The sequence below is a fragment of the Podarcis raffonei genome, chromosome W, assembly GCF_027172205.1.
Source record: "Podarcis raffonei isolate rPodRaf1 chromosome W, rPodRaf1.pri, whole genome shotgun sequence".
Lineage (NCBI taxonomy): Eukaryota > Metazoa > Chordata > Lepidosauria > Squamata > Lacertidae > Podarcis > Podarcis raffonei.
In genome coordinates this window covers 21,366,002-21,376,746 of record NC_070620.1, presented here as the reverse complement: position 1 = coordinate 21,376,746, position 10,745 = coordinate 21,366,002, and the positions used below count along the sequence as shown (strand labels likewise).

The following is a 10,745-nucleotide window of genomic DNA, read 5'->3' as shown; positions in this document are numbered from 1 at the left end:
TGAATAAAATTTGCAATCTAAAACTGTGACTCTCTACAGACCTAACATAGCATCAAGGGAACAAAATGCTGTAAAAAATGCTTTTTATGTTGTGTTTAAGTAACAAGGATATGGCATTTCTGGGGTTTTGCTGTCAGTGTATTTTACGGCTTTCACGTTGGTTAATGTTTGCTTGAAATGTGAATACACTCATCGGTTGTGAATTATTGTACATGAATTTTGTATCTGAGACCCACTCAAATTATATGTACTACCAATATACAATAAACATATTTGCTTAAAAGTGTGCATTTCGTCCTTCAGGAATAGGTGGGATATGTTAGGATATTTCCGTTCCACCTTAAAAGGGAGCAGGATGTTTGTGTCACAGCCTGCGTATTTCCTGTTTCACAGGATGTTTCTGTTGTGTCTTTGCTTTCATTTCTCTCTTCGTGCCTGAACGCTGAAGCAGGCGGTCATGTTTTTTTCTTTGTTCTGACCAACGCTGAATAAACTTGTAAATATGCTCTCCTGCATGCATCTTTTGCTGTGCATTATCTGCTGATAAGAGTGTGCATCAGTTCCAGAATGTGGGACTATTTCTGGAGCTCGTGTCGCTAATTGCTGATACTGCGTGTCTACCAGAGGTCGATGGATCGTCCGGCAGCCGGCTTGGGGGCCATGATGGACTTTGTCTCCCTGGCAGTATCCCAACAGGATACACATTTAAATGAATGAAACTCAATCCTTACTGTTTATCATTATAATTCTCAACCACAGTGATGAATAATAATGTTATTTTCAATCATCTTTAAGAGCAGGAAGGCCCTCTTACACAGGCACTCTTCCCGCTTTCAGTTTTCATGAAAATCTCATATTTTCTTTCTTTAAAGCCAGAATGTAGTAAGAGCCCTGCTGGATCAAACTCAAAGCCTACATATAGTCTAGCATTCTGTTCTCACAGTGGCTAACAATATGCCTATGGAACATCCATAAACAGAACATATGAACTAAAACTCTCTCCTCCTGTTCCCCAGAAACTGGTTTTGGGGGGCATACTACCAATATATAGTAATTATGGCTATTGAAAATCAAGGCAATTCTTGTGAAAAATAGGAGATCCCAGGCCTGGTGGATTTTTTTAAATTCTTGGATTAGAGACCGAAGAACCCACCTGCATTAGCAGTACATTGTGCTGTTTTTTCTTCCTGTGATATCACATACTGGTCAATGACAGGAGATATCTTAAATTTGGTTCTAGAAATGAAAATAGCCTGGAAATTTCTACCGAGAAGTGGGCTAAACATGAAACTATATGAGGGAAGCAATCAAAAAGGCTTTTGGGGGGTGGGGGTGGGGAATCAACACCGCCCCACCCACTACCAGCAGAAATGCATTTTCTTCTTGCATGGCCATCTTGGGACCAGAGTCACATTTCATTCTCTCTTTCTCCAGGCAGTTTTCAGATCGGTTCACAACCTTGACTATCGGCCCTGCTGGCTGGGGCTGATGGGCGTTGGAGTTGAGCAACATTTGGAGGGCCCAGTGTTCCTGCCATCCTGGGGTAGACAACAGCCGACCCCTCAAGTGCCTCAATGTCCCAGGACATCGCGAATTCACAGAACCAGGAATGTCCCGCTTTGGCTTAGCTGGCAAGGAGACGAAGAGCCGCCGCCGCTTTCCAAAGTGTGCGGGCAAATGCCGCCACCCTGCCCTTGCCTAGTGCGGCGGAAGGGCTTCAATGCTGCAGTTTCCGCGAGCGGCGGACGGGGGGAACCTTTCAACAAGGGGCCGGGCTCGAAGCTGCGCTCTTGGCCGGCGATGAGCAGCGCCCCGTTGCGGGCGGAGTCCGGCATCCTCAGCGCCATGCCGTTCATGTCTACCATCCTGCTGTGGGGAGGCGGGGGCGGGGGGGGGGTCTCGGAGGGGCTGCCTTGGCTGGGGGGCAGGCGACAAGGAAGGAGGGCGGCCGAGGCGGAGACCGCTGCACTAGAGCAGATGAGGGAGGAGGGGCGGGGAACAGCGGGGCAGAAGTACCATTGCATCCCGGCGGGGCGCCCTTGCCCGGCAGCAGGAGGGGAGGAAGGAGCCGAGCGGTGGGGGGCAGCTGCATCCACACCGCCTTCTTCACCTGCTGTTTCCCGGCGGCCTGATCTAACCGTGGGATCCAGCCGAGGGTGGCAAGCGGCTTTGCTGGGAAGCGATGATCTGCAGGGGCGTCTCCTGCTCCCGAGTTGCGAGCGAGCTTTCTCTGCGGGCTTCAGCCTTGTGCTCAGCTTGCCTGCCCGCCTGCCTGCTTGGAAGTCAGCGCCTTTCAGCCTGGGGCACATCGACATCAAGGCTTCAGCTCCCACTTACTCAGGCGGGGTGGGGGATAACAAAGGAGGGGCCGATTGTGACATAAGGCACCATAATGATGCTACAGGGACGTTTTCCCCCTGCACGTGGAGACAGGCTCCCAGCACAATGACAGCGCTGCCTAGCGGTGCTTTGAAATTACAGTAAAACATCAAGATTCAGTATTGTCTCCCGAAGCAGACGGATTCCAACACCAACTTTTGGAAGAATATTTAGCAGCTTTGCAGAGAGACTGGGTCTAAAAAGGTTATGTATGGATTGGACCCTGGCTGGGACCTTCTGCCTGTGTAAGTGCCCCTGAGCCCTTAGTTGGCGGGACCTCTGCCCCAGCCCTTCTTGAAGAGCTTGAAACTTGGGGGCTGATTTGGAAGGGATGCTAACTCATAAGAGAAAGAGAGAGTTACCCCTGTTACATCATATGTTAGACGGGATGGGGAGGGAGGTGATTTTCTTTCTTTGTACAGATCAGCACTTTTTAAAAGTATTAACAGTGGATTACAAATTTTAAAAAAGCTAATGAGTTTGACAAACTGTACTACTGTGTACATTTCTCTTTTATTTTAGTTAGTTGTACTGTATTTATATTGTAAATAGACATAAAATAATCAAAACATTAATAATAATAATAATAATAATAATAATAATAATAATAAGTTATTATTTATAATAAATAAAGCCGCACTCTGGGCGGCTTCCATAAAAACCAAAAATACAGTAAAATATCACACGTTAAAAACTTCCCTGAACAGGGCTGCCTTAAGATGTCTTCTGAATGTCAGGTAGTTGTTTATCGCTTTGACATCTGCTGTAAGGGCGTTCCACAGGGCGGGCGCCACTACCGAGAAGGCCCTCTGCCTGGTTCCCTGTAGCTTTGCTTCTCGCAATGAGGGAACTGCCAGAAGGCCCTCAGCGCTGGACCTCAGCGTCCGGGCAGAATGATGGGGGTGGAGACGCTCCTTCAGGTATACTGGACCGAGGCCGTTTAGGGCTTTAAAGGTCAGCACCAACACTTTGAATTGTGCTCGGAAACGTACTGGGAGCCAATGTAGGTCTTTCAAGAACGGTGTTATATGGTCTCGACGGCCGCCCCCAGTCACCAGTCTAGCTGCCGCATTCTGGATTAGTTGTAGTTTCCAAGTCACCTTCAAAGGTAGCCCCACGTAGAGCGCATTGCAGTAGTCCAAGCGGGAGATAACCAGAGCATGCACCACTCTGGCGAGACAGTCCGCAGGCAGATAGGGTCTCAGCCTACGTACCAGATGGAGCTGGTAAACAGCTGCCCTGGACACAGATTTGACCTGTACCTCCATGGACAGCTGTGAGTCCAAAATGACTCCCAGGCTGCGCACCTGGTCCTTCAGGGGCACAGTTACCCCATTCAGGACCAGGGAATCCTCCACACCTGCCCGCCTCCTGTCCCCCAAAAACAGTACTTCTGTCTTGTCAGGATTCAACCTCAATCTGTTAGACGCCATCCATCCTCCAACCGCCTCCAGACACTCACACAGGACCTTCACCGCCCTCACTGGTTCTGATTTAAAAGAGAGGTAGAGCTGGGTATCATCCGCATACTCATGAACACCCAGCCCAAACCTCCTGATGATCTCTCCCAGCGGCTGCATGTAAATGTTGAAAAGCATGGGGGAGAGGACAGAACCCTGAGGCACCCCACAAGTGAGAGCCCAGGGGTCTGAACACTCATCCCCCACCACCACCTTCTGAACACGACCCAGGAGGAAGGAGCGGAACCACTGTATGGCAGTGCCTCCAGCTCCCAGCCCCTGAAGATAAAATCAGCAGTTAAAATATACATATTTAAGAAACACATACAGTATTGAATACATTGAGGCTTGAATTGCAGGGGGTTGGACTAGATGACACTCTGGGTCGCTTCCAACCAAAATGCAAAACTCTGTGTATTTGAAGAAAGAGCAAAGCTTGATGGCAGAACACCTGCTTTGCATGCAGAAAGTCCCAAGTTTGATCCATGGCACCATATTCATCTCCTTTTTGTGCTGCTTTCATGTTTGCTGCAAACACTGCAGAACACTGCAAATTCCTGTTCTCCTCCTTGAACTCCAAGGAACTCAGGGGGCCCTCTACTTCCTCCTGCCCTGTTATCCTTCCAGCAAGCCTGTGAAGGAGGTTCGTCTAAGAGTGAGTGAGTGGCCCAAGATCTCTTAGTGACCACTATGGCTGAGTGGGGATTTGGTTTCTGGTTTCCCTGCTTGCTGCAGAACTGCAGCTCTTTGTGCATTTCAGGGGGTTGGACTAAATGACCCCCAGGGCACCTTCCAACTCTACGTTTCTATGATTCTACATCTTGTGGGTCTTCAAAAGACTGGCCATTGCATAATCTCTGTTGGGCTGGTGTTGCGAATAAGTGTCTTGAGCTTTTTAATTAACCCCATTTGAAGTTGCAAGTGTTTGTTAGTCTTTTGAAGTGCTAACACAAGGCTTTGAGCATGAGGGTGCTGCAACAGACTCAGGAGCCAGTTAGGCTGAGAGGGAGTAGCTAGCCCAACATCACTGAGTGCGTCTCATGGCTGAGCGGGAAATTGAGCCCTGCTCTCCCAGGTCCAAGCCCAGCACTCTAACCACTAGGCCACATGGACTCTCCTGGAATCTTGGCATCGTGGCCGTGCGTTCCATGTCACCAAGCAACAGCTGCTTGAACTGAGGTTCTGGCATCCTCAGTGTGGAGAGGTTGGCAGAGGTTTGCTGTAGTGACCCTTGCTTATTTGGATTAGAATATGGCATCTCAAAGACTCCTGGAGGTAAGTGAAAGTTGGCATTTCCAGGGGACTTAGCTTTAGGACGTAGAATAATGGTATCACCAAGTTTGGCAAAGAGCTATCAAAGGTCAAAGGAAGCTTCTGTTTGTGTTCGTTGGTTTGTTTATTCGAATGTAAGCCTGTGACTAGGGAGTGTCTTGTTTTTTATTTTGTATAAGCCTCTCTGGGAGCCTTTTTGGCTGAGAAGAGTACAAATTGAATGAATGAATGAATGAATGAATGAATGAATGAACGAAACAAACGAGTTCTCCCTGTTGGCATCTCTGACTTTCATCTCTTGTTTCAGGTCACCTTCCTTCCTGTGGAGCAGCTTTTGGAGGCCAAGTGCTTCCTGGCCAGTGACCTTGCTGTTGAGAGCACCTTCTAGCCCTTGGACATCTCCCACTTGCTGCAAGAGTTCAGCAGCAAAGCAGTGGAGGTAGGATGCTGCCAGGGTAGGAGAGAAGAATCTCCGCCTTGAAGTAGGGGAGTCCACCTCATGCCATTGAGTGGCCATGACACGTGTTTGTTGGGAAGGGCCTCACAATGTAAGAATAAGAACCTCAGCCCAAGGGTCCTGAGACAGCCCCACTTCCTGGTACTATCTGAGTGACCCTCTCCTTCATCTCTGACAGGTGGAGGTGCTGCTGGAGGCCTCCCATAAGATCACTCCGGGGTCTACAATGGAGAGCAGAAAAGTGGCCATCTTAGCTTATCATCACCTGGAGAAAGTGGTTGAATACCTCCTCCAATTTCTTTTCGTGTATGGGGCACTCAAGCTTCTACCGGCCTAAGGGAGATGTTGGGAATCTGCAGGGCTTGCTCAGAAAGTAGCTCTCTCCCCGAGGGGGGAGGCCAGGCAGCTGGAGAACCCGGTCCCCACAGTGTCAGCAGCCAGACTCCAAATCTCTTCCTCCATCTGGATTCCCAGCTGATTTGCTGCCTCATGGCAACAGACAGAAGATTTGGAGGGCTCCTACCGTGGTACCATAGCCAGGTTAGGTCCTTTAACAGGAAGAGCAACAGAGCAGAAGCCAAGAAGGCAGGGACAGGCCTCTGTCCTCTAGGGGAGGCAGCAAGGGGTGAGATTGGTGCAGGTTTCCCCTCTCTTTTTGCCATCTGCAGAGATGCAGCAGCACAGAGGGGCTGATCCAGATCACTGAGGGATCCATCTGGAGTGCAGGAGACCAGGGAAGACCAAGCCATTTTCTCTCTCTGTGGCTCACAAAGGGACAAATGGAGTCCATTTTCCTTCAGCCTCTGGGGTTTTCTGGTCCAGCTTGGTTTTCCAAGGGAGACTATCCTTCAGGCAGCTACTAGGGAGAAAGGATGAGGAAGGAATTTGATTCTATTTGCATGTCAAGGCAGATCTGCATAATTCATAGTTTCTGGAAATATCAACTTCTGGGGGAGCCTTGTAAATGTGGTTTTCCAGTTTGGTTCTTGGTGTTTTGGCCATTGTCAGATACGATGGTGTCTGGCAAGTCATGTGTGGTGAAGATCTGCCACAGGGCCCAGATGATGTCCCTGGAGGTCATTGTTGAGACTGGCATCACCTCGAGTCACTTTGAGAAAGAGTCCACAATGATCAGGAACGTCTGGCCTTGGAATGGGCAGTGAAATCAATGTGGAGTCTTGACCACAGTGTATGTGTCATCACCCACTGTTGAATCAGGGCCTTGGGCATGGTCGGTTGGGACTCTTGGCAGGTCTGGCAGTGCTGGACCCACTCTTCTACTGCTGCATCAATGCCTGGCCACCAGGCGTAGCTCCTGGCCAAAGCTTTCATGCAGACAGTGCCTGGATGACTCAAATGGAAAGCCTCCGGCACTCTGGTCCGCAGCTTAGCAGGGATCATGACCCAGTTTCCCCATAGCAGGCATCCCTTGTGGACTGACAGTTTATGTTGCTGGGGACGAATGGGGAGAACTCTGCATCAAGGCGACTTGCTGGCCACCCCCTCCACACCCAGTTGAAGATGCGGGAGATGGTGCAATCCTTTGCCAAAGTGCGTGGCGACATGGAGCGGTGGCTGGAGCAGAATCTCCAGTAGCATCACACCATAGGCTGGGGATGGGTCTGTGTCAATGTCTGCCAATGACAGGCGGCTTAGGTCATCTGTGTGGCCCAGTTTCCTACCAGGATGGTGGTGCAGCACGTAGTCATATGCATTGAGAAAGATGGACCACCTTAGCATCCTTGGGGACTGGATCTGGGATGTCTGCCGATCAGGAGCAAAAAGGCCCAGCAGAGGTTTGTAGTCAGTCACGATCGTGAAGTGGCGGCTGTAGATGTAGTCAATCTGGGCAAAATTGTGTTCCATAGATGACAAGGTCCTGGAGTAAAATGCAATGGGGGCCTCCCGCCCATCCAGCAACTGGTGGCTGAGGACCATGCTGATTCCATACGGGGAAGTAATAGAGGCAAGCACAACGGGCTTGGTCTCATCGGAATGGGTAAGGATGCTGTCAGAGGAGAGCAGGTGTTTGACAGCATTGAAAGCAGCATCCTGAGCATGGCCCCAGTTCCAAGGGGCTTTCTTGTCCAATAGCCGGTGCAGGGGCTCCGCTATTGCTGCCTTATGGGGAAGAAAGGAGTGGTAGTAGATCACCTGGTAAAGAGCAGGCTGGTTTTAAGGCAGGCTCGTCAACTCTTGACCAGTGTCTAGTGTTAAGTCACCTTGTGGATAAATATGTCATGAGAAATAAATGAAAACTCTTTGTGGCATTTGTGGATTTAAAAAGTGCCTTTGATTCGGTCGACCGCAACAAACTATGGACTAAACTAAAACACCTTGGTATCGACCCATATCTACTTACACTGATTCAAAGTTTACATTCTAATAACCAAATATATGTTAAAGTATCAAAAGATGGTAGACTTGCAGGTCCTATTCTGAATAATCGAGGAGTTAGGCAAGGCTGTATCTTGGCCCCTACCCTATTTAATTTATTTCTATCTGACCTACCATTATTTCTTCAAAACGCAACCACTCATACTCCTTATTTAAACAATAGCCCACTCTTTTTATTACTTTATGCAGATGATGCTGTAATTATTTCACTCTCTGTTTTGGGTTTAAAAAAATTATTTAAGAGTTTCTCAAACTACTGCTCTCTCAATAATCTCAAAATTAATTATGATAAGACAAAGATTATGCAATTCAGAAGAGAGGGAACCCAAAAGGCTGTATAATTAATGGACATCTAATACAGGAAGTTAAGCACTTCAATTATCTGGGAATCACATTCAAAAATAATATGAATTGGAATACACATATATGTGCTGCAATAGCTAAGGCCAAAGTGACAGCCCACCATATCAAATCCTATTTTTTTTCTCCAGTAGGAAACAGATTTATTCCAGCTGTATTGCAAGTGATTGACATGAAACTCTGTGCCCAACTTCTATACGGCACACCAGTGTGGATTTCAGGTGACCTCAAGAGGTTGGATAAAATTCACGCATCCCTTTTGAGGTCATTATTAGGACTTGCAAACTCTGTAAAATATGAAACAATATGTTGTGAGCTGGGAATACTGCCTTTATCAGTAAGGGCATGGCTGAGGACCTTGAAATATTGGATCTTCCTCCATTATAGAGCCCTATCCCCATATACTATACTTTACGATCTTTTAAGTGATAGTACAATCTACAATCTATCAGTGATTTGTAGGAGAAAACTGGATTCGATAGGGCTCACTTTAACTGATTTTGAAATCTCTGATCCCAAAGATATATGGGAAATTATCAGGAAGACCCTCACAGAAAAAAGTGTTCTCGCCATGCTTGAGGTTGCAAAGCACAGCACCTGCTCTCCTATCCACCTAAATCTCCCTTTGTGTAGAGATTTCCAAAAGGGATACATGACAAATCTGAAGAAACATGAATCGTGTAGGCTGTTTATGTTGGCCAGATTTAACATGTTTCCCTCGGCGGTAGTGAGAGGAAGATACTTAGCTATCCCAGAATCAGAGCGTCTCTGTAAATGCAGAAAACAGGAACCCGATACTCTAGAGCATATATTCTTTTCCTGTGATTTTGGCAACTATGCCAGAAGACAATTATTTGAGGCCCTAAAATTTAATAGACAGTTTTTTACACAACCAACTGTTCAGGACCTGCTGGCGGACAGCGATGATCAAATTACTTTAATAGCGGCTGAATTTTTAAGTGCTGTCCATGAAGAAAGAATGGGCCATGATAAAGAGACTTAGTGGTTTTTAATGGTAGGTGATGTTGCTGTGTTGTATTATATTATTTATGTACATTGATTTATTTTTTGGAGTTAAGAATAGGACTGGGATAAATTGTGTTCGCTGAGCCCGTATTTTATACAGTCTGTATATGATGTTTGTTTGTTAATGTGAGGTGTGATATGCCTAATAAAGGATTTTGAATTGAATTGAATTGAAGTAGATCAGCAGGCCCAGGAAAGACTGCAGCTCTTGTTTCAAGTGTGGTGGTGCAGCACTTTGGATGGCCTTGACCTTTGCCAGTGTGGGGTGGATGCTGTCAGCATCAATCAGGAACCCAAGGAACTCAACCTGGCATTTTTCTTTCTTCACCTTAAGGCTGGCATCTTGGAAATGGCGCAGGACTTCTCGAAGACGGACCGCAAGTTCTGCCTCAGACTCCCCTGTGATGAGGACGGCATCAAAATAAGGAATGACGCCCAGGAGGTCTTTCAGGACGTCTTCCATGAGGTTTTGGAAGAGGTCTGGGGCCACACTGACACCAAACTGTAGTGTCTTGACACGGAAAGCCCTGCGGTGGGTCATGATTGTCTGTGCCTCAGAGGTAGCCTCAACGACCAGAAGTTGTTGCTATGCCTGGGCCAAGTCGAGCTTTGCAAAGACTTTTCCGCCGGCCAGCGATACAAGGAGATGACTCACAACTGGAGCAGGATACGCATGCTGCTGCAGGGTCTTGTTGAGGGTGCACTTGTAGTCAGCGCAGATCCTCACATCCCCGTTTGCCTTAAGGGGAGTGACAATTGGGGTCTCCCACTGAACATACAGGACTGGGTCAAGACCTCTTGTTTGATGAGGTGACCTAGCTCTGCATCAACCTTGGGTTTCAGGGCAAATGGCAGTCGCTGAAGTTGCAGTGGCAGGCAGTCTGCCACAAAGCCGCAACAAAGGCAGCAATGGATTCACCTGAGGCCTGGTCTTATTTGTAGAAGGCATGATGGCAGGCAATCTCTGATGACTGGGGAGCGAAGTGGGTCCTCAGCTTCAGCATTATTGCATCGAACATTGTATCACTCAGTTTGGCTGGGGCCACTGGAGCCTGGGCAATTTTGAACGTAGCAGGCCCCCACACACTGAACAGCATAGCCCGCTTCAGTTTGGAGTCAGTCACGTTATTGGTTGCAAGGAAGAACTCAAGCACAGGAGTCCCGTTTCCCTGGAGCCGTGGTGTCAAATTCCTCAATGTGGCCCTGGGTGACCATGACATCCGCTCTGTGTGATCTGCCTTGTGGCTGCAGTCAGTGATTTCAGCTCAGCTGAGGCAACAGTTTTCCAGCAGTGGTTTCAGCTTGTGGAAGCTAGCCAGGGATGCATACCTAGCCTTACATCCCACCTTCGTCACCAGTGAAGTGTAGGTGAGTTCCCACGAGGCAAAACATGG

General features: G+C 48.0%; 1 long non-coding RNA gene across 1 annotated transcript; it reads left to right on the top strand.

Moving 5' to 3' along the window:
- The first annotated feature begins 2,073 nt into the window (after positions 1-2,073).
- Positions 2,074-6,263, top strand: LOC128405961 (uncharacterized). The gene is made up of 3 exons (XR_008328386.1): positions 2,074-2,583; positions 5,419-5,550; positions 5,747-6,263. It is a non-coding gene; the product is annotated as an uncharacterized LOC128405961 (long non-coding RNA).
- The last annotated feature ends 4,482 nt before the right edge of the window (positions 6,264-10,745 follow it).